The sequence below is a fragment of the Mirounga angustirostris genome, unplaced genomic scaffold (assembly GCF_029215605.1).
Source record: "Mirounga angustirostris isolate CCGP_5_RB_7025 unplaced genomic scaffold, mMirAng1.0.hap1 SCAF_8, whole genome shotgun sequence".
In the NCBI taxonomy this organism is placed as follows: domain Eukaryota; kingdom Metazoa; phylum Chordata; class Mammalia; order Carnivora; family Phocidae; genus Mirounga; species Mirounga angustirostris.
In genome coordinates, this window is record NW_026991716.1 from 81,014,069 (window position 1) to 81,038,939 (window position 24,871).

General features: G+C 36.1%; 1 long non-coding RNA gene across 1 annotated transcript in view; it reads right to left on the reverse strand.

The window, feature by feature from the left end:
• LOC135365493 (uncharacterized) overlaps positions 1–22,700 on the reverse strand; it is a 40,115-nt gene extending 17,415 nt beyond the window's left edge. The window contains exons 1-2 of the long non-coding RNA XR_010413431.1: positions 22,338–22,700; positions 18,757–18,881 (exon numbers count right to left, since the gene is read on the reverse strand). This is a non-coding gene — a long non-coding RNA (uncharacterized LOC135365493). The remainder of the gene's footprint in view (positions 1–18,756; positions 18,882–22,337) is intronic.
• Between the last annotated feature and the right edge of the window lie 2,171 nt (positions 22,701–24,871).

The following is a 24,871-nucleotide window of genomic DNA, read 5'->3' on the forward strand; positions in this document are numbered from 1 at the left end:
TTAAAGGAAAAAACATTTGAACTGAGATTTGAGGAATGAATAGGATAAAGTAGAAGAGAGGAAAACATTTCCAGAAGTACAAACAGGAGGTGTAAAAGTATGATGAAGGAAAGAGGGAAAACATGACCTGTTTTTGAAAACATGCAAGTTGTTTATATGAGACCAGAATACTAATAAGGTAAGAATGTTAGAAAGTCAACTGCGGAGGTGGGATGGGGCCAGGCTTTGAGATTACTGGTAGGCAAAGTAGAGTTTGGACTTAACTTAAAAAAAAAAAAAAAAAGAAAAGAAAAAGTATCACTGAAGGATGCTCTTCCCAATGTAACTGTTAGTATTTCAATATATATAAATCTTTGTGGGGACACAATTCAACCCACAACAGAGGAACATGATCATCCACAACCTTCTTTACTGGTGTTCTTTTCACTGAGGGTCCCAGGGTGACATCATCGCAAGCCTCTTATGTACCTTTGTGATCTGCAAAATTCATAGTACAACATTATAAATTTCTCTTATACTGGAGGTTATGTGTGTTTACTCAACAGTCTGTATTTCTTTCCATGCTTAATTTTCTCTAAAAATCTGTAGCACTAAATCTATTATGCACTTCCATTAAGGAACTTTAATACAGATAGTGGTTAAATGTGTGATATAGGTAAAGTGTTCCCTGACTGTTCAATGTTTATAATGACCCTTTATTCACCTTTTGAACTGTCCTTTTTATAACCAGTGAAGAAGATGTATACATTTCATCATCAGCAGAGTGTGACAGAGAACAAAGAAACCAGGGTGAGACTCTTTCAGGACCCAGCCAGTGAAGTATGAGCTAAATTTCCTCATTTTTTCTATGCATAATCAATGTTTAAAATTTTGAGTAACTGTAATATTCTAACTATAAGTTTATTAATACTGACTGTATTTCATAGGAAAATATAGAATATCCAAAGAAAATTCAGTTACTTATAATATCTATTTAGGATAAACACTAAAATGAACACATCTGTTTATTTCCAGTCTTCAAGTCTTCCTACTTCTCTTTCTCCTCACCCTCCTTATTATCACACCCTTCCCACATAATTACACATTATTTATATCCATTGTTCCCCCCCCCCATACACCATCTATCATGAGCATTTTCTGATGGCAAATGAATTATTGGAATTAGGGTTTGGCTGAGAGTAACAACAGCAATAGCAACAAAGAAGTCTGTCCCATTACAATCAAAATGTTTTTCTAACTGGAAGAAGTTAGTGTACAAGCTGTATATGATTTTCCTAGTGTCCGAGTGGGATCTTTCTATCTTGTTTTCCATAGAAAGCTTCCATTGCCAAGGTTATCACGTAGTCCTAGATGGCTCTGTATCTCTAACCAGTATATGTTTGTTAATATGGGAGTTGTCCTCTTTAACAATATGTAAAATTGCACTCACTCTTCTCATTCTAAAAGTAAACATCCATGCTCACTTAAAAATCCTGCCTAAATGTGAGCCTAAGGTGAGCACTTTGTGACTTACTTTATAAACTATGTCTACACATAGCATGATACCAACCTACATTAGATATCAATAACTACAACTGTAAAAAATAAAATAAAATAAAATAACTACAACTGTAGGAAGATTCTTCCATTAGTAAGTTTATGCTAGTTACTGTGAAAGAAATATTCAAAAATTTTCCATATTTAGAATATATACTCTTTGGGCGCCTGGGTGGCTCAGTTGGTTAAGCGACTGTCTTCCGCTCAGGTCATGATCCTGGAGTCCCAGGATCGAGTCCCGCATCGGGCTCCCTGCTCGGCAGGGAGTCTGCTTCTCCCTCTGACCCTCCCCCCTCTCATGTGCTTGCTCTCTCTCATTCTCTTTCTCTCAAATAAATAAATAAAATCTTTAAAAAAAAAAAAAAAGAATATATACTCTTTAATTATTAGTTTAGATACCAGAATCTGTATCCATCTAAAATGTATTTTTACTGAAATATAATAAACAACTTTACAAAGCACAATTTTTGAAGGACAATGGCAAAATAGATAACTTTATTAAGGCAATGGGCCTTTCAGTTAGGTTGATGCAAAGACTGTCAAACTTTCACTTTCTCAGTGTTCAAAAACACAATACTATTACTAAGGCAAAACACTGATTTATGAAATGGCTAAAATCTTCAGCTATATTATTTCTCAAGGGAAAAACAGTAGCTCAAACTAACCATTTCATTTGCTATAAACAATATATATATCCATGGCTAGTCACATAACCAGTACCCATAGAGCAATGTGGAGAAAAGCATGATGAATTGACATTCAACAAAACTGCTTTAAAAGCGGATATTACACATTCCAATATTTTTCTTTCAAGTCTTTTTCTAGCACTAATTTATGTGCTAAAAAATAAAACACTGTAATAGCATATCACTACTATTTTTCTGCCTTATTAGACAAGATAAATTGTGTAATCTTTCATAGCACACAGTGAGGTAGAGTCATTTAATTACCTGTGAATCAAAGCAATTTAGGTAACTCTTTCTGATCATTATCACAGAGACTCAAGGAACCAAAATGCTCAATAATCAATAACATCGTCAACCTCAAAACAAAGTTAAGCCCTTGCAATTTTCCTAGAATAGGAAGGCTCACTGTTTGACCAAGTAGGATTCCACTGACTCTAGAATTCCTCAAGCACCTCTCTTCTGACATGGCTTATCACTGCCTTCGTTAGTGCTTTGTGCCTGTTCTACTTTTAACACTTCTCACGCTCATTATTTCTTTTTTCCTTATGTAGTACAGTCTAGTAAGCAAGCTTTAAAAGCACCAGAGGGATTAACGGATATGTGTATACTCAATACCTAGAACTATATCTGCCATATTCTGGGCACCAAGTATATAATTTATTGAAAAAAAAGTTTAAAAAATATTTACAATACTTTTTACAGATCTCCCTTTAGAGCATACATTAGCTACAAGTGTTTCCTCATGACAGGGTGACAAAGGACAACTCTATATAATTTCTTTAGATAGTGTGCAAATTACATTCCATGTGTTTTCTAGCTGTGAGAAATAATAATAGGTTCTTCCCCCAAACAACAAACACAAAGCTCACTATGTTAACTATGAAAAGTCCTATAAAAAATAAAAATATTGGGCGCCTGGGTGGCTCAGATGGTTAAGCGTCTGCCTTCGGCTCAGGTCATGATCTCAGGGTCCTGGGATCGAGTCCCGCATCGGGCTTCCTGCTCCTTGGGAGCCTGCTTCTCCCTCTGCCTCTCTCTCTCTCTCTCTCTCTGTCTCTCATGAATAAATAAATAAAATCTTTTAAAAAAAAATAAAAAAATAAAAATATTGAGGAAAGGCTATTCTGTTGTTTTGATAGTCACATGACATTTTAACATAGAAGTATTCAGCAGTCCTGCATTTAAGACATAGTTTTGTCTTGTTTAACCCAAATTTTCTTGTTTGTTTATTAAAGAAAAAAATAACTTTCACACAGAGTCACCTTGTTGTTTTGCAAGACATCATTTTGAGAAATTATAAGTTACATAAATATTTCCAGGGAGTCTGGTGCTCTTCACCAGCTGTGCCTTATGTGCTTGTGAGGCATTTGCAAAGTGCATGACAGTAACGCTCTGAGTTTTTATAATTTTAAATTTCATTTTTAGCAAGTTTTTTGTACATTTCTTTTCAATAACTGCCAAATTTGTTAGCATTGCATATAAGTAATTGTGTTAATTATTTAATAATTGTGTTAATTATACATCATAATGTCGGTTACAATTTGCTTTTTTCCTGTTTATTCTGATAAGCATTTATCAACAACCAACTCTGTGCCAGGCTATACAGATAAACATCACCTTGCCCTCAAACAGTTACACAATACAATAGTTATACAAACAGAAACAAGAAAGTGAAGTAGAGAAATGCATGGCCTCAGGACATCTGATTATTTGAATATGCACAATATTTGAAAGGCAAGAATTTATTCTTATGTCCTGAGTTCAGATTCACATTTAACAATTGTTCACTGAACTATAGTCTAGTCCTTTAGAGTCAATTTCTTATAATTATTTTAAACTGTTAGGAGGTGTTCTGATACTTTTAAGACATTTGTGTAAAATTTTAAGAAATACACAACCTCTAAAAATATACCTAAATGTACAAAAATCCTATTAGGTTGCAAACTTCAAAAAGCTTCATTTAAGGGATGTTTTATCATCTACATTTTCATAGAGGGAAATAAAGTTCAAAAAAGCCAAATAATTTATCTGTGAAAATCAGCTGGTAAATGGAGAAATGGGAATTCAAACCCAAGACCTCTAAGCCTTTGTCTAAATATTCTTTTCCTTAGACCACAGCTGCCTTTTCCTCATATGCCTGAGATTAAACTTTTGTTTATTTGTTAGAATTTTTTTTGCAGTGCTTTCTCAAGTTAACTAAATAAACAATTTAGATTAGCTTTACTAGTAAAACTAGATATAAAAAAATTATTTGGTAGAGAAAATGCTTAAAGAATTAAATGCCTTTAGAATTCATTATTTTTTTATTTTTTAGAATTCGTTAATTTGAGCTACACAGTTCCCACAGGATTTCATTTGTGAGGTCATCATTTTGGGTTTTTTTCTGGGCTATTTATATTTACTATTTCAACCAACACTGTTCCTATGATGCTCAGGTAATGGTTTAAGCTGAAGAGATGGCATAGATTACTATCGATATGTTAGAGTTGACTAGTAAGGCTTACCACTTTTGCCACTGAATCAGGTGATACCAAAAGACTTTCTTTTTCTCCAGGTACCCTTATTTAGGCCTCCAGAGACAAGAAAGACCATATCAAGAAAAACCGTATCAATTTTAGATTGTCAATTGGCCTTATATGACTTTTCACCTTTTCAATATTTATCTGAGAAGACAGAACTAGAATAAAGTTGACTTTTGCTATGAGATCTATGTTATACAAAAGTCTTCTAGAAAGTTTATAGATTAATGTTCTTTTTATATTATTATATGTAAAAGGCCACAAGATACAGTGTAAAATCATAGTTCTACCACCACAAAATGCAAGAAGTTGTAGACATTCTTTTTAGCTTCAATGAAGTTTGTTTTTTTTTTTAATATCTATACAATAAAGATAACAATGCTTATTTAAGAGGGTTGCAGTGAGGAAAGAAAAAGTACAATCATAGTTATATGCAGGTATGGTGGTTGTGGCTGGCATTTAATAGATATTAAATACAATTCAGTTTCCATGAATCTTTTTAAGCTATCCTCTCTCCAAGTTCTTTGATTAGAGACTATTACAGCAAAAAGTTTTCACCACAATTTTCTGTATAGATTTATTGGTTAAATCTCCTGGAACTCACCATACCCTCAAAGTGACAGTATGTCCACTGCAGCTGCTAAAAGGAAGTCAGTTACTGCTATTTCTATACCTAATATATCAGAACAGGCTCAAAAAGACTAGTGCCTATTTTGGATTAAAATATACACACAAATTTCACAATGAGTGGAGAGTCTATTTTACGTTGGATTACACTGCTTTTTTTAAATCTTTTTTTATTATTATGTTATGTTAATCACCATACATTACATCATTAGTTTTTGATGTAGTGTTCCATGATTCATTATCTGCGTATAACAGCCAGTGCTCCATGCAGAACGTGCCCTCTTTAATACCCATCACCAGGCTAACCCATCCCCCCACCCCCCTCCCCTCTAGAACCCTCAGTTTGTTTCTCAGAGTCCATCGTCTCTCATGGTTCGTCTCCCCCTCCGATTCCCCCCCCTTCCTTCTTCCCCTCCTGCTATCTTCTTTTTTTTTTAACATATAATGTATTATTTGCTTCAGAGGTACAGGTCTGTGATTCAACAGTCTTGCACAATTCACAGTGTTACACTGGGTTTTTGTTTGCTTACAGTACCTGCCAATTTGTGTTTGTTTGGAGGTTAGAGTTTGCCCACATTGTTGATGATACTGTAATTTGATTTTTAAAAACTCAGAAATATACTTAAAGTATGTCCAGAGTTTTTAAATTAACTTTTAAAAAATTTAGAGTTTTTTTAGAGAAGTTTTAGATTCACAGAAAAATCGAGAGGAAGATACCGAGATTACTCATATGTCCCCTACTCCAACACATGTATAGTCTTCCCAATTCTCTATATCCTCCACCAGAGTGGTACATTTGTTAGAACTGATGAACTTACATTGACACATCGTAATTACATTACCATTCACTCTTGGCATTGTGCATTCTATTGAGTTTGGACAAATGTATAATGACGTATCATTTAGGCATCATACAGCGTATACTTGTTGCCCTAAAAGTACTATGTGTTCCACATATTCATCTTTCTCACTCATCCCCTAGAAGCTGCTGCTGTTTTTCCTGTCTCATAACTTTGTCTCTTCCGGAATGCCATAAAGTTGGAAACATACAGTATGCAGCCTTTTCAAATTGGCTTTTTTCACTAAGTAATATGCATTTAAGGTTTTTCCATGTCTTTTCATGATATCCATTTACTATTAAATGAGATGTGTTTTCATATTTATAGTGGGTTTCTTATAGATAACATATAGTTCTCTTAGCTTTTCAATTTTTTGAGGATTCTATTAATATAACCTCTAGCTCAGAAAGTCTTTCCTCAGCCATGCAGTCTACTAATAAACCCATCAAAAACATTCTTCACTTCTGTTAGTGTTTTTGATTGCTAGAATCTTTTTCTTTTATTCTTTCTTAGGATTTCTCTCTGCTTCCTTGTCCATCTGTTCTTGCATGGTGTCTATTTTATCCATTAGATCCCTTAAAATATTAATCATGGTTGTTTTAGATTCCTGGTCTGAGAATTCTAACATCTCTGCTATATATGATCCTGCTGCTTCCCCTGTCTCTTCAAATTGTGTTATTTTGCCTTTTGATATGCCTTGTAATTTTTTCTTGATAGCCAGACATTATGTAAAGAACTCACTTAAAGAAATGTTATAAATAGATGTTTAGTTAGATGGTGAGGTGTGTGGTGAGGGGGAGTTTTCTACAGTCCTGTGATTAGGTCTCCAGTCTTTTAGTGAGCCTGTTCCTCTGGACTGTGAGCTCAAGTCTTTCTTTACCTTAGTGTTTTGTTTTGTATCGTTTTTCCTCCCCTTAGGTTGGATAGGATGGCTAGAGTGGGCCGAAGTTGGTATTTTCCTTCATCCTATTCCGTTAGACTCTGATAATTCCCCAGCAGGTTAGGTTCTGATTTAACCAGTTTCCCTTGAAGGCAGGCCTCGTTAAGAAAAACAAAGCATTCTGGCATATATCAAAATAGTTCCTTTACCCATCCCCCTGCCAGAAGCCAGAGCGGATTTTTCTCCAATATATACTGTGGGAAACCAGTCAAGCTTCTGGAGGTAAATCTCACAAAATTGTGGGGGTGAAGGGGTTGACTGGGTCCTCCTGGAGTTTTTAACTCTCAGAATTATCCACACTGAGCCTCCTGTAATTCATCAATCACAGTTCAGGTATTCCTATTCTGGTACTAATTATCAGCTATTTCTGCTCATGAGTCTTTGCCTTGTAAGATGTGATACCCTGTGTTCACTGTCTAACTTCCCAGTATTGGGGATATTAGCATGCCCTGTGCCCTCTCTTCTCGTATGAATCTAAGATTTGTTGATTTATATGTCCAGCTTCTTACTGTTGGGCTGGAGTGACTTCCAAGGATGGCATCAGAAACCAGAAGGAAGTCCTTTAATAAACTTTTTATTCTAAAATAGTTACTGATCATGTCCAGAGTTTTAAAGTGTTTATAAATTTACATTTCCAGGAATCTATCCTAGATAGATATAAAATGAAGGAAAAAAACATAAAAGAGCTATTAATTTACTAATTCATCCTTTTATCCAAGTTTTAAGTGTCAGCTACAATCCAGACACAGGTCTAAGTTCTCAGATAGAAAGATAATTGAAGTGAAACCTTTATAACCTCTATCCATCATGAACTCCCCAAGTCAGGAACATGGCATCCTTTCTACTCCATGTTCCTTTAAGGAAAAACAATAACCCTTCACAAAATCTGATCTGCCTACAGTGGCTCACTTCAGTCATTAGGAACCTTCTCTCACATTTTCTAGACTCTTCACTCTGGCTCCTTCAAAAAGCAACTGGGGTGTGTGTGTGCGTGCGTGCGTGTGTGTGTGTGTGTGTGTTTGTTGGGATGGGAAGAAGGGATGCCTAACATCTATTTTCTTTTCTTTGGCAATAAAGGCCAATTTCCCTTTGGGGAATTATTGCATATTCTTTGACCACAATCAGATTGAAGGTTGAAATATTAACCTAGGTGCTATTCTTGATCATGATGTTGAAAATGACCCAGTCTACACAGATAAATTGTTCTTTTTCTCTGGAATCCATTCTTGAACAGAGAAAGCTAAGCCAGCATTTGTGCTGGGATAAACCTGGAAATTAGTTGTTGCTGTGTTGTTTAACCTAGATCTTGGGTGGCCATGACTACTGATTTTTATCCAGCTGGGTTTTCTAGACTTTGTGTTATTTTTGAGAGTCTTGCTAAATGCTTACCAATGATTCCCTTCTGGTCTGAATTACTCAGAGTGGACTTCTATTACTTATAGAGAAGTAATTTTAATTAACGTGCCCAGATTTAGTGTCTACTGTGCCTTTTTGTTCATTCTTGAGAGTTTTATTTTTATTTTTTTATTGATGTCTTCCAAGTAAACCATCATTGCTACCCCAAAGAGATTTAACTTGTCTTCCTCTCATTCTCTAGCCCACAGCTCCTTCTTGGTCAGTTCCACAACTCCTGGTATAAAATACCTAGGCTGTGCTCTGGTCAGGGCAATCAGTGCTTTGTTGGAGATTGGTATTAAATGTACACTAAAACTTTATAAGAATAATATAATAAAGCTATTCACAAAAGAAAGACATGCATCCTCCAAAAAAGCTAAAATGAATTTTAGTATCATCTCCTTCCCCTTCCCATGACCTTGCACTTAGCATTCTGGCCATACCAACAATCATCCCCAGCAAATTGCTTCATTCAGGACTCTATGTACTTGCAACACTATTCACTCAGCCCGGATATCTTTTTCATCTCTTCTCCCATTCTCTGCTTGTAAATTCCATACCATATGCCTATCACAAGTGATCAGTGTATAACTATTTATGGGATTCTTTAGTTATTTTCAAGGCACTGTGTTAGCTTTACATGGATTATCACATTTAAGCCTCATAAAAACAAGTTGGTACTATACAGCCTACTTTATAGATGAGGAAACTGGCTTTGTAATACCATGCAGTAGGGGGATAGCAAAAATTGGATTTTGAGTCAAAGCAGATGTAGCCTATAGATTGTGCTCCTAATGACTACAAAAAACAGACTTTTATGTAGTCTGTGGTTATTTATGTGTCTACACTTAAAACATAACTGTGTATACTATACTTAATTGCATATCTACTGTTTTTTTGTTAAAGAACTTTGATTAAATAAGAACTTTTTCCTCCAGCAAATCTTATCTGATCACACTAATATCTTTAATCATTTTCTCATCAGTACAGCAAGAGTATCACATCTTGTTTAGTTCTTACTTCGTCCTAATTTTATTACACTTAGCTCTTTATATCTCTGCCACTTATATTAATCCTTCAACTTTTTAAAAGTAAGAAACAGTTATAGCAGGGAAAGTATGGGATATATAGTAAAAGGCATGAGCCTCCAAGACAGGTATATTTGGACAAAAATCCCAGATTTTGATGTACTACTAGTGTAGCCTTAAAACAAAGACTTCTCTCTGAGACTCAGTTTTCTTATCTATAAAATGAAGATTACAATACTTACATTGCAGGGTGTTAAGGAGTGTCTTATCCATAGCAGGTATTGAGTAATTATTGAATTGGTGTTATTTAAGGATTCAATATAAGCTACCATTTAACTTCTACTTTTCTCTTTAAGATCTTGCAGAATGTTTTCCTTATCTCTTTCAGGTCTTTCAGAATATAATGTTTTTTTTTTTTCATTGTACAAAGTAATGATAATGTAAAAAATTCTAAACTTTTAATACATAAATTTCATAAATAACATGATTACAACAAAATATATAAGATATTTTAACGACTACATGTGAATGAATTAAAATGAATGAATTAACCTTCAGTGTAAATATAAATACATATAGGATTACAAGAATCAGTCTCAGTATCTTTCAAAATATTTTGGCCTGTGCGCCACAGCTTTATATTTTTTTCCTGGAGAGTTGTAAACAAAATTTTAATTTTTTTGCACTACACTTCTGCACCTTTCTCCCTACCTGCCCCTCTTCCACATATAACATTGCTGCATCATCCTGTGTGGTTAAAGTATGACCAAATGTAATTTAGTAAGGAGAGAGGTGAAGTGACACGAAGCATGAAATTTAAAAATGAATGTCACACTGCTTTTCATATTGAATACTTAGCATTAATTCACACTGCAAGCAACTCGATGAAAATATTTTGTTGCAAAATAGAGAAAAGTAAAGGATTTCCTTATATTCACTGTAGTTGCGAGGAAGTTTGAAAAATTTCTATTCAAAGTATCAGACACAGGCACTTAACTATGTACTGAGATTCAACTTCTGGCAATTTGAATGTATACCCCTCACCCAATTATACTCACGCTATTAACTTAGGGCACTGACATATCTGGTACCACATGGATGCACCTATGTGATTCAGGCTGATTTCTGATGGCATCTTATAAAGCTACAGTCTGGATCCTTAGTTCTGACTCTATCTTGTATACTTCTTCCCCCAGGACAATGTCTTTTCTTTTTGCCAGCTCTATTCCTACTATTTTTTTTTTTTTAGCTTTGGAGAGAAGAAATCAATTTAAACTGACTGAAGGCAGAAAAAGAAAAGGATGAGGAAAGTAGAAAAAAAGTGTCAATGGATATTAGACAATGTTTCTAATATCTTGGTCAGAATGGCAAGGCATCTCTAGAGATATTTCCAAGAGATATTTCCAAAACCATTTTTCAACAATTAACATATGTTGGCATGTGAGTTTAATAAGTCAAAATATAGGCTCACTGTCCCAGGCTCCACTGTGAAATTATTTCTGAGCTGCCTGGTTTACACAATGAATCCTGTCTTCCATCCCACATTTTCAAAATAATTTGGCTTCCTATAAGAAAGACTTGGTGTATCTATTTATACGTCATCTCCATTTCAAGTATGGGCATTTTAAATGCTTGATCGCAATTTTGGAGTTATATGAATTATAGCTTCAACTCCCACTTTAGATAATAAAAATTTGTGGGATACATGAATGATAGATCATAAAGAAATTCTGCTAAATCCACATCAATGAAAAATGTAGACTGGAAGTATTCTCCTCCTTTGGCCATATAATCTAGACACACCACTTAATGAAAGTACAGGAGGTACCAATGGTATGTCTTTGAAGGAATATATGCAATTGGATGTTTAAATTCTTTGCTTGTTAACCCCCAGACTCACTTCCTCAAAGCCATAAATTAAGTTCTCAAATGTCCTTCAGAATGTTGGATGAAAGGAATAAAAGCAATACTTTAATTCCCATTGCAATTTACAGACAGTGAAATGTTGGATTTTTGGCTAAGCAATCTTTTGATTTTGTGGGTTTCAGATTAAACTTAGTGCTTTCTACTTTATGTTTGGCACCCTTCAAACCAAAGCTTTGAGGCTTTTCGACTTGTAAAGCACCAGGTAAAGTATGAAACGATAAAAAAAATTCAGTGCAAATCACTTTGGTGCATCCATTTTAAAGGCATATACACCTATGTCGGGGGTAATGTGAAACTGCTTGTTCCAGACTACCCACAAATACAGAATTATTTTCTTTCAAAAATATCATTTATTATTTGTTTGCTAAGACCTATGCTTGCTACAAAGGAATTTACCATGAGAAAATTGAAGTTGACAAGTTCCTATAAAAAACAAAGTGACCATAATTGACTAAAAACAATTTCTTTTCCAAATTCTATGTATCTGATTATTTTTTTCTTAGAGTTAAATTAATTATAAAATTGGTATTAAAATTGTATTTTAAAATTGTAAAAAATTACAACTAGGGCTTTCTTTAGGTTTTTTCACTTAACCTAATTTACTCATTATCAGGGCCCATACATTATAGAAATGTGAATTTTATTATTTATTTTATAATTTATTTATTTATAAATAAATTTATTTATTTATAAATAAAATATAAAATAAATACAATATTTATTATAAATTCATTATTCATATTTATTAAATATGATTTTTAATAAATTTGTATGAAAATACTCTTCACTGGGCTTTTTAAAATGGCTTTATCTTACTGTGTTCCAATAGGTAATCAGATTCAACTTATTTTTCTTCTAAATAAACCACCTTCTCTAGAAAGTATGCACGTATAAGCAGCTTTCATTTACTTATCTTTTCTATGAGATAGCAAAATATTTTAATCTAACCTGTCTACATAGAGTATTCATAATCATTTCATTGCAGTTAACTGTATCTTACACCAGCTCTAAGACAAACTAAATTTTCAGACAAAAGTAGAAAAAAAATAGTCACTGCGAAAGATTTGCACATTGCAGAGCAATTCCATAGTTTTGGAAAAATAATTGATGTAAACTGAGACAGAATGATTTTGAATAAAATAATTAAATTATATTTAATTACATAACTTTGTTATTTAGTTGCCTCAAGACAGTATTTTTCTCAAGCACTTTTGTTTAAGGGGAACATAAAATACATATTTAACAGGCACTTTGTTTCAAGATTAGTCAAATATGTATTATGTATTCTATTTGTTTCAGTGGGTATTGGATATACATAGACAACATTAAAAACTAGCCTATTACCATTTGTAGATATTAGAAGAAGACACTAGATTACTGGGTCAGAGGAAAATGGATTTCATTATTTAGGGCAAAGCAGTAACTAGAACGTAGTCAGCATGATGTTCACACTGCTTCTCCATGTCCAGGATGGTGGCACAGTGCCTCTGGTGGATGCCTGCATACACAGTGGGTTGTGTTAATTGAGAGTTTACTAGATTCACCACTTTTATAGTAAATAAAAGGATGTCTGATTTTAGTCCAAAAAGAGATGTTCTCTTATCCTTCATGGTTGCTCACTGCAAATACAAAAAAAATGGTTCAAGCCCAAGAAATGGCTCAAATAAAGAGCATTGAGAGACTTCATTTTTTGAAATGCCCAGCAAGAATTTTAAGGGCCCATGGTAGATCACCATTCTAAGAGACTAAGATTATATGTTCAAAATTTTCAAACAAAAAACTTTAAAAATTATACAGAAGATTTACAAAACAATGAAATACAATTCACAGAAATGAAAAATACTATAAAGATGAATTCAATGTATAGATTAAACAGAACAGCTGCAAAGAGAAGTAGTAAACTGGAAGATCAGTTTACTACTGTGAATAAAGCACAGAGATAAAATTTTGGAAAAAAGGATAAGGTAAAATAAAGCAAGAAGAATATCAAACATTTAATAGAGTCCTACAAGTGGGAAATTTAGGTAGAGAAAGTATTTAAGAGATAATGGCTGAAAATTTTTCAAAATAAGCAAAAGACATCATACCCACATTTAAAAGAAAAAAATTCTGAAAGAATCCTCAGCAGGTTAAATTAACTGCAATCTATACCTAAGTTCAACATATTGAAATTATTGAAAGACGTAGGCAAAGGGAAAAATGATAAATTAAAATAAACCAAAATGATGTCAAAGAAGGAATTCTCACAAAGAACCTGTAGTAGGTTAACATCTGAATTCCTAGAGTTAATTTTGCCCACTTAACAGTCAACAAAAGAAGAAATCCACTGAAGTCAAGATATTTGGTGCTCTCTGGACTTGTACAGAATACAACAATGTCCCCTTGGAGGGATTCATTTAACACACTGCACAATCTTCTTGTCATCTGTCTCAATGGGCTTTTCCTTTTCTTTTCCTCTTGCTCTTCCCATCCTTTTATTCCTCACAACCAAGAAACCCTAGGCTTTGAAATACAGTCACTGCCAGAGTCAGCTCCCCCATTCCCTCTAAGTTCTAGCTTTCACTCTAATCTGGATAATCAGAAAATGTCTTCCCATCAAATAGGATGATATTCCTGAAATAAAATGTTACTGAAATAAATTCTGATTATATATTTTTTTCAACTCACAATACCCATATAAATTTATGCCTCAATCATTCATTCAATGAAAAGTGATTCTAAAGTTGCATCATTAAAAAAATATGGATGCTATAACCATGTGTATGTGTGTATTTTCAAATTTCTCCCATCTTCAAAATAGTAGTAACAACACCAATCCAAATAAATAGTCTTACTCTTTTCACTTGCAACTTCTTCAAAAATATTCTGTTTCTATTTTCTCTACATCTACTTTCATGGCATTTTCTCCTTTTTTGGCTTGTCTGATATTACTCTTTGTTTTGTTTCATCCTGCTTTTTTGGTTATGAAATGAGGTACTGAAACATGAAGGCTTTGATGTTGAGTTGGCTTTTGTGTTACCTCAGCCCTGCTATATACGAATTGTGTGATTTTGAAAATATTGTGCCAGCAGAGCCTCAGTCTTCTCATTATTGAAATCGTGATGACTGTATCACAGGCTCTTTTGAGAATTAAATATTTTAACATGTAAATGGCTCAGGTTATAGTATGTGTTTATTAAATGTTAGGTACCTCAATATACTTCTTCTTTCCTTTACCTTAACTCATCTCAAATGTACCTGACAGCTTTAGTGATTGATTTATCTCCTCACTACTCCCAGTCCAAGTCTTTTAATCAGGCTTGACCAAAGCATTCTTTTCTCTTCTAAATAAATAATTCCATCCATGAATATGACTTTTAGCCACTTTACAGTGAAGATATCTTTATCTTCATATCCAGATTTGTTATCTTTTTCTCTCATGAATTATATGTCATTTGGAAAGTTTTGCTCATGGAAAACACAGGCCTCATCATTTCATCAGGCCTGGTCTTCCTTATTGCAGTAAATGGACTTGACTCCATAACTACTTTTTTAAAGTAAAGAACTGCAAGAAGCTTACACAATTCCTTCCTCTCCCCCCACTTTCCACATATAATCAGCAACTAAGTCTAGCTAATTCCATCTTCTAAATGTTTCTCAAATATGTCTTCTCTCTCATACTCTTCATACGTAATTCTTCAGCTGCAGTACCACAATAGTCTACCTTCATAACACCTGTCTTCAAGATAAGTTCAAGTCACCTTACATATCACTGGCAAAGCAATCATTCTAAAACCTAAATGCATTCCTCTACCTGGAATATTCACTCCTCATATTATGTTTCTCCTAAGTCACTGTCAAATAACTGAAAAAAAATCTATAAAAAGCAACTCAAGCATTAACTTCTCAGGGAACAGTGGCCTTATCATCCAACCATAGATTTGGTGCTGCATCTTGTAGTACCATAGGAACAGGGACATATTTTACAGGGACATATAAACATGCTTATCTTTCTCAGACCATAGTTTATCATATTGTGAGTAGTGGTATAATTTTCTGTATTTCTCACTAGATAAGGAGTTTCTAATGTCATGTGTAATGAACATTTATTTGGCGAATAATAATTGCCAGGGAATATGCTAAAACTATGCACAGATTACATCATTTAATCCTCACAAACTCCTGTGAAGTAGATAGTATTATTATGAACAGTTAACAGATGAGGAAACTAAAGTCACAGAGGTTAAGTAACTTGCTGACTGTCTCTTAGCTAGATGGTAATGAAGACAAAATTCAAACTTAGACAAGGTAGCTCCACGCTGGTTTTCTCAAGAACTATCTACACTCTCTCCTTTACAGATCAATAGCCATTTCTCGTTTCTATATCTTCAATGTGTAGGATAATGTTAAAACAGTAACAGATACTTTGTAAATATTCACGGGATGACTGAATGATGAATGAATAAATGAATTTTTAATAGAGTGCTTTTTGCTTTGATATACTGGATTTGCATTAACAGTAAGATTTGACCAGAGAGCAAGAAACTGCTTGCACTTAAAACGCTAACGAAAACTGTATTTGAGTTAAAACATAATAAAAGGGAAAAAATACCGTATCTTTAAAATTTGGGAGTATTCTTATAGATTATAGGGATTAAATGATCGCTGTTTTGAATAAATGTATAAGCCTGTTTTACGCTTAGATTCAAAATATAGCTATATACAAAATGAATCTGCAAAATTGTGTTTGCTTCCCCCCTCCCACTGACAAATTTAGCAATTTTAGAGATGGTGACCATGAGCAGTCTAACAAAATACAATATCATCAGATTTCTCATCTGTACAATTAGTACAATGGGCTATGGAGTCTCAAAGGTCCCTTCTAGTTCCATCATTTATAATCTTCTGACTTAATTTATATCATATGTTTTACTAGTGCACAGCATGTTTTCTTTTAGTTCCAGACTAATTTCTTTCTTTTTCTAAGTCTATAGACTAGTGCTAATTGTCATGCCTAATCTATAGGCCAATTTGTAAGGGAAAAAAATCCACTGGGGATATTGCAAAGAATCCACAATTTGCAGAGGGTAGAGTGGGAAACCTGCTGTGCCTGGATTGAAACAGCTGTTTCGAGAACCTTAAGCATCTGGGGAAGTCATCCAGAGAAAGGCCATCCACTGTGCTTTGATCTCTCCACTGAAGCACTGCCTGCCCATATGCTTGGTGAGAGTCCAGCCTGTTAGACCCATGCCTAGGGCTAGCTTTTCCCTTTGTTTCTGCCCAGGAAATGGCACCAGAGTGTTTCTAAAGTGTAAGTGAAATAAAATTTCATTATGGTAGAGCTTTGTATGAAACTGAGGTCACATGATACTACATTAATTAAGCTGAGTAAGTCAACATTGTGCTTTACAAGTGAATAAAAGAGAAAATAAAAAGGGATAAAGGGGTAATGTTCAAAAACGTGTGCAGAACTGGACAGTTTCTTAAACGATTCTCAAATATTTTCTCCTTTAACCCCTGTAAGAGTCCTCTGAGTATACTCTAGTTACTTCCATTTTATAGATGGAGAAATTATTTTCAGATAGTTGCTTAAGAGCCCCTAATTAGTAAACATGGGGTCTGGGCCCAAACTCAAATCTCCTGTTACAACCTTCTTATCCTTCCCATCACTGTGCATCATCCTAAGAGAGAGAATGATAGAATAGATATACTCAAGGCATATTTAACTTCCTAAAATAAATTGTATCCATATATAGAAAGCAAACATTTTTATGGAATGAAAAATAATTTGCATTGGTTGTCATTTAACAGACAATTTTATGTACCTTATTTCTGTAAGAATACAAATTATTTTCACAGAATAGTCCATTTTAATATCTTATTCACTCTTAGTGAAAACAGTAAGAATGTTATAGGGCACTGATGATGTATACTAATCAAGCATTATTTGATTCATACAAAAAAACACATTCAAGGGCGCCTGGGTGGCTCAGTTGGTTAAGCGACTGCCTTCGGCTCGGGTCATGGTCCCGGGGTCCTGGGATGGAGCCCGCATCGGGCGCCCCGCATCGGGCTCCCTGCTCTGCGGGAAGCCTGCTTCTCCCTCTCCCTCTCCCCCTGCTTGTGTTCCCTCTCTCGCTGTGTCTCTCTCTGTCAAATAAATAAAATCTTAAAAAAAAAAAAAGTCCCGCGCTCTAAGGAACATGGTTCTATTTTCTAAAGCCTCGATAACATTCTATAGAACAGTGATTGTTAACAGGTAACTGACACACTAATAATATTCTCCTGTTTTTTTGTGAAGTGTCACAAGTTCATTGTTATTCATACAAAGCGTTTGTGTTTTGTTTGCGATTGATTTACTGTTTAAAGACGAATTAGAGAAAATTTCAGGTTAGCATTCCGTTGTTAGTGACTCACTTGGGCTCGGATAAGTGTCCTTGCGTGAGAGACCGCGGTGTGGGGCTGGCGCTGGTGGGCGGGTGTCATCTGCACCAGCACCCTCCGCCCAACCCAGCGAGCGGAGTAATCCGGGTCGCCCCAAGGTTTACGTCCCGGCTCGGTTGCTGTAATACTTTATTTTCCTTCCAATGTTTGAAAAGCTTGGTCAGGGGGCACCTGGGTGGCTCAGGCGTTAAGCGTCTGCCTTCGCTCAGGTCATGATCCGGGGGTCCTGGGATCGAGCCCCGCATCGGGCTCCTGGCTCATTGGGGAGTCTGCTTCTCCCTCTCCCTCTGTCTGCCGCTCTGCCTACTTGTGCTCTCTATCTCTGTTAAATAAGTAAATAAAAATCTTAAAAAAAAAAAAAAAAAGTAAGGATGGGGCACCTGGGTGGCTCAGTCGTTAAGCGTCTGCCTTCGGCTCGGGTCATGATCCCAGAGTCCTGGGATGGAGCCCGCATCGGGCTCCCTGCTCCGCGGGGAGCCTGCTTCTCCCTCTCCCACTCCCCCTGCTTGTGTTCTCTCTCTCTCTCTCTGTCAAATAAATAAATAAAATCTTAAAAAAAAAAACAAAAACACATTTAAAGTCTTAAATGCAAACCCTTCTCTCTAAACCATGGGAAAAGTCAAGGGCATCACTTTGTTAGGACCAACTCATTTTGTATACCTACCTTTGTCAGAAATCATTCATTACCTATCTTACCTCGTCTTCTCCTCATTTACCAACAATACCTCAAAGAACTAAAATCGGCGTTTTCCAGACTTCCCAAGCATAGAACCTAGGAGTCGCACAGAGTAGTTGTTGGGTGGCTCCAAAGAAGTTCTTTAAGTGTGAAAAACTCACCGGAGTGGATATCTTGCCTTTGCCCCTGTCCCTTCTTCCTGAACGGAACGTGGGCAAGTGCTGGTTGTGTAGCTGCCATTTTGGGACTATGAAGACACAGGTATGACACTGTCTGATACGGATGCCTGAAAAGAAAGAACATACGTAATATTGTGGATGGATAATGCAGCTACTGGCCTTGCCCCAGCCTGCCTGGCTCTAGGCTTTTTCCGTGATACAAATACACTGATATTTAGTTAAATCGCTATTATTTGGGTTCTCAGTTATATACAGCTGAACATAGTACTTGACATATTTACCCTGAACCAATCAATATATACAGAGAGAATGATGGGAACTGACTGGCTTATGTCTGTCTATTGCCTCTCACCTTACTAATTTCTGTCCATTTATATATATATTTTTAAATGAAGCCAATCAGGGCCCACACCACAAAAATCAGATAGAAGCTATAAAATGGGAGAAAATCCAGGTCCTGTGAGAAAGGGACAAGAAATAATGAATGACAGGCGGTCCTTCACAAATGTCCACTATAATATCCATGGACCATATTTTATTTAACTAGTCCTCCATTTGGGGATACTTAGACTATTTCCATTTTATTATTATCATAAGCAATGTCTTGTTAAACTCTGCTGTAGATGAATCATTGTAAGAGTTTCTGGGTGTGTATGTTTTGTTTTCTTTTTAATAGATTACTAGGAAGAGAATAACTGGTACAAATCTTATTAAATTTTTTTTTATAATCCTTGACATATTTTGCTAAATTGATTTTAATAACGTTTGTTTCAATTAAACTTCTGCTTCAGGTATATAAGAATGCTCAAAGCAAAGTTACCATCATCATCACCATTTATTTCTATCATCATATATATTTAGTTGCATATGCAAAAATTATTATATTAAATTTAATTTCTCTGATTTAAATAAGTATTTTTTGTTTTAGTTTTTGAATACTATTTTTATTTGTGAATCATGAAGTAGTTAATAAAAATTTCAAAGTATGTGAAGTATAATTTTAAATAAATGTCAATTAAAATCTCCATGGCAGTGGTTCTCAAGCTTGAGTGTGTACATCAGAATCACCTTGAGGGCCTTTTCACCTTAGCTTTACTGAAGTACAACTGACAAATAAACTAGTATATATTTAAGTTGTATAACATTGTAATTTGATATTTGTTTACACTATGGAATAATTACTACAATTAATTGACACATCATCACATCACAGTTACCATTGTTGTATATGTGTGTGATGAGAACACTTTAGATTTACTCTTTTAGCAAATTATAAGTATATAATACAGTATTTTTTTTTAAGATTTTATTTATTTATTTATTTGAGAGAGAGAGAGAGAGAGAGAGAAACAGCATGAGAGGGGATAGGGTCAGAGGGAGAAGCAGGCTCCCCGCCGAGCCGGGAGCCCGATGTGGGACTCGATCCCAGGACTCCGGGATCATGACCCGAGCCGAAGGCAGTAGCCCAACCAACTGAGCCACCCAGGCGCCCTCCAATACAGTATTATTAACTATAGTCATCATTCTGTACATTGTACATTCTGTACAAAACATATTCATCATAACCGAAACTTTTTTCCCTTTAACCAACATCTCGCCATTTCTCCCACCTCCTATTCCCTGACAACCACCATTCTACTATTTCCATGAGTTCAACTTTTTTTAGCTATCACATGTAAGTGAGATCACACAGTATGCCCTCCAGGTTCATCCATATCATCACAAATATATATATCACACATATACATATATCATATTTTCTTTATCCACTCATTCCTCAAGAGACACATTGTTTCCATATGTTGGCTATTGTGAATAATGCTGGCAATGAACATCGGAGTGCAGATATCTCTAAGATACAGATTTCATTTCCTTCAGATATATACCCAGAAATGAGACTGCTAGATCATACAGTAATTCTGTTTTTATTTTTAATTTTAGCTGTATTTCTTTTTTGTGAACATTCAGTTCATGCCCTTAATTAATTTTTCAAGGATTGTATTATCTTTGTCGAAGGATCATCGTTGTCTTTTTCATATGTGCTAAATATTTTTCTAGTTCCTTAACTGTATTTAAAACTCCTTTAAATATTTTGAATTTCAAGATTTCAAATTTTAGAATAGCTTAAGTTTGTGAAGTAGCTTTTGTGTTTCTACATTGCTTTTATATTTAATTATAAATCAGTTATTCATTTATATTTTCTTACCAAGGTATTTTATTAGTTTTTAAAAACAGCTTCTTGTTTTATTGTTTATCTCTATGTATAGTTGATCAATCTGATTTCTTTTTTAAATTTTATTATTTTTATTTTTACCACTTTCTTTTCTATAGTTCCTTTGGGTTGATGATAAGTGTCCAACATGTTTAGGAAAATGCTCATTAAAATTTAATATTTCCTAGTTTCTTTTTAAACATTTTATTTATTTGGTTATTTATTATTTGAGAGAGAGAGAGACAGAGAGAGAGCGAGAGCAGTGCACTGCAGGAGCATGAGCAGGGGGAGGAGAGAGGGAAAGGGAAGGAATCTCAAGCAGATTCCCCTGAGAGGAGGCCCACCAGGGCTGGATCTCAGGACTCTGACATCATGACCTCAGCTGAAACCAAGAGTCTGACACTTAACCAACTGAGCCAACCAGGTGCCCCTAATATCTCCTATTCTCTAAAACAAATTTAAGAATATAAATTTCCCTCCAAGTTCTTATTTAGCTTCATTAAACTGCACACATCATACTGCTGTTCAATCATGATTAGCCTATAGCAGTTAATAAAGTATTTACTCATTTACTTTTCATAAACCCATTTTATATTCCATATCTACAGGTCTGGGAACATCTACTTATTACCGAATTACTAATCTCATGTTGTAATCAGGAATGTTCCTCTATGCGGAGTTGATATTTTTATAATTTAATGGCAGTTCCTTTACAACCTGGAAACATCATTTTTTGTAAATGTTGCATGAATCTTTGAAAAGAAGGGGGGTTGTAACATTAACAAGATGGTGAAATAGACCGTTCCCGATTCTTCCTCTTCCCAAAGAGGGATGCAAGTAATAAGCGGCTACACGTGTAGGATCGCTCTCTGAAAAAATCCAGAAACCGGCTGAGAATCTCCTATACACCCAGTGGCTGAGAAAATACACACAGTGGAAAAAGTAGGAAAAGCTGAAACACACTCTCATCCTAAACGCCACCCCTGGCACAACACCATACAATCCAGAAGGAAACCCCAACTCCCTCCTTTCTCGTGAGGAGCGAAGAAAAGTTCAGACCACGCATCCAAAGCGCCGACCTTTACTATTGCCACCTGAGGAATCGACCCCTAACGCACGTATTTCTGGGAGCTGGCAGACACTCGTTAGTCCCCCGGGACCACAGAGAACGACGCGTGCACTTTAAACCCGTGCACGAGCACTTCGAGCAGCTAGTCCGCACCGCTCTGCGCAGAGCGAGCCCCTGCCTTTAAACCCAGCCGCAGCTTCTCCCTCGAAGGGGCTGGACTACACGTCTAAATTCCCGGCTCTTCGGACTGCGGCTAGAGAGTCTGGTTTCTAACCCTCCTACCTTTGGCTGCCGGCCGGGTCCTCCGGGAGCCTGGCCGGTTTCTGGCTGGTGAGACCTTGGACTCAGTAACATCGCCACCCACAGCTATTTCTCTGTGGTAAACCGTGGGAGCCACTGACACGGGACAGGAGAGGCTTGTGGGCACTTCCGGTGTTCCTCCCTCCCCCCTCCACGCCGTCTTCTGAGGAAAAAAGCAAACACAAACTTTTCGCTTCCACCGGGAAGGAATTGGACTCTACCTCCAGTGCCCTCACTTTTCCCGCAGCTGCCTGAGGGTCTGGGCTTCCATTGCCTGTGTCTGGGAACTCCTGGGGCCTGGCATTTGCTAGTCCCTCGGATCTCCGGTGAACAAAGCAGTTTTAAATGACTCTGCAGGCTCTCCTGCGAGCCGGGTCCTATCACGTTCCTGCAATAATGCCCATCTCCCACCTTCTGCCTGAAAGGGGCGACACTGCACGCCCAGTGCCTCAACTTCTCCAGCTGTTTCCCCGGAGGTCTGGCTCCTAACTGGCTTGTCTCTGGCAGGTAATCCCTAGCCTCCTGGTGATTTGAGATGGCGGGTGGGCACTGCCTACAACACCCCCCTTGCCCCCTTACTCCAGAGACAGAGCCAAGCCTCCAGCTAACCCACCTGTCTCTGAGAGCTGATGAGCCCTGTGGTTCGGTTGGTCCCCTGAGAGAGACAGAGAGCAACACAACCGTAGGAAGAGCACGTGGCCTGAACAAGAGGGCAGGCATTTGCCACAGCTCCTTCCCCCAGCTCAGTGCAGAGTGGGTGGGCACTCCAGCTCCCAGGTTCTCATGGAGGAGAGAAGGACTTGGACCCGACATCTAGGACCCCAGCTTTTCCAGGGGCTACTAGAAGGGCTGGCTTCTATCTTGCCTGTCTCGAGGAACTGAGACAGTGGCACACCCTCATCTCCTGGGGAGGAAAATGACAACTATATGAGGAAATGGTTATGTTATAATTAGTTTGACTGTAGTAATCATTTCACTATGCGAATGCATATCAAAACCTCATGCCATAGACATTAAATATATAGTCTTATTTTAAAAATTTTAAAAAAGGAAAACAAATGTGTATACTCAACTTTTTGGGAGCAGAGCAGTATTAACCTATTATCTATTAGAACAGTTCATAAATTATGTTGCTCAAACCTTCCAAAATTTCAACTGTTTTACCTACATTCTATCATTTTTCAGGATTTAGAATGTCCCTTATGATTTTAGATACATTTTAACTAAAAACCTTTTTCTATCATGAATCACACATTTGTCGATAATGTCTTTTTACAGGAGAGTGGGGAAGACAGCATATGTATATTTTTAAAATTTCTAGTGCCACTCCTTTTTCAAAACTCTGCTGCTTACATATCTCTTAGATAACATCTTTTATTCTATCCATAACTCACCCAAACCCTCATCGATATTATTAAAGCCCTAAATTCTCAGAAACTGACTTCTGAGACTCATTATAAGAGGATGCTCCCTTTTTGGCAGACTTTGCTTATTGATATTAGGAATAGCAAGACACATTTCAATATAGTGTGGGACTTATCTAAACCTGATTTTAAAAGCATATCCTTATAAACAAATATACATAAAATTTAATGTTGATGTAATATTTTACAAGTCCAATGATTTATCTTAGGTTAACCTTAAATATCATAAAGTAGGACATTTTACTTGATTCCTCTAATTTTCTAATCAATTATATATTTTAATTAGACTCATGCACTGATTCTCAATGATAAACACATGGGAGACTTAGATTTAAGCCAACAGGCACTTTAATACTTTCACTATGAGGATTATGCCATTGCTTTTTGAGGGACTGGAACACTGATGCTCATCATTCTTGGCATCCCAGCCTGATGTGCATTGGACTAAGTTCTAAGCAGAAGGTTTTATGAGGGATAACAAATAGTGATTAAGTTATAACTTTTTCTAAGTTTGATGATCCCTTTTTTCCCTGACTCTAGTCATCTTGATTGGATTTGAGGATATTCCACAAATTTACAAATTGTCCCTAAGGATGAGCTACTTCTAAGATGGCACCTCTCAAATATTACTTCTTGATTTTTTCCCATCTTTTCTCTTCTGTGGCTAATCTTTTATTGAAATTAAAGGGACACATCTTTCAAACTCATTCTCAAAATTCTCACTTGATTAATTTTAAGTCTTCTTCTTGTACTTGAGCTGCTAAAAGTAAATCAGAACCATTCTCAATGTTTCTTGACCTATAACTGGCTTTTGATAACATAGAAGTTTCACTAAAATAAATGCTTTTGATATGTATTTTTAGTTTATAATCCTTTAAGATATATTGAAGCACTACTGATTGAATAAGAATAAAAAATATATAGATACATTTTCAGGGGCGCCTGGGTGGCTCAGTTGGTTAAGCGACTGCCTTTGGCTCAGGTCATGATCCTGGAGTCCCGGGATCGAGTCCCGCATTGGGCTCCCTGCTCGGCGGGGGGGTCTGCTTCTCCCTCTGCCCTCTTCCCTCTCGTGCTCTCTGTCTCTCATTC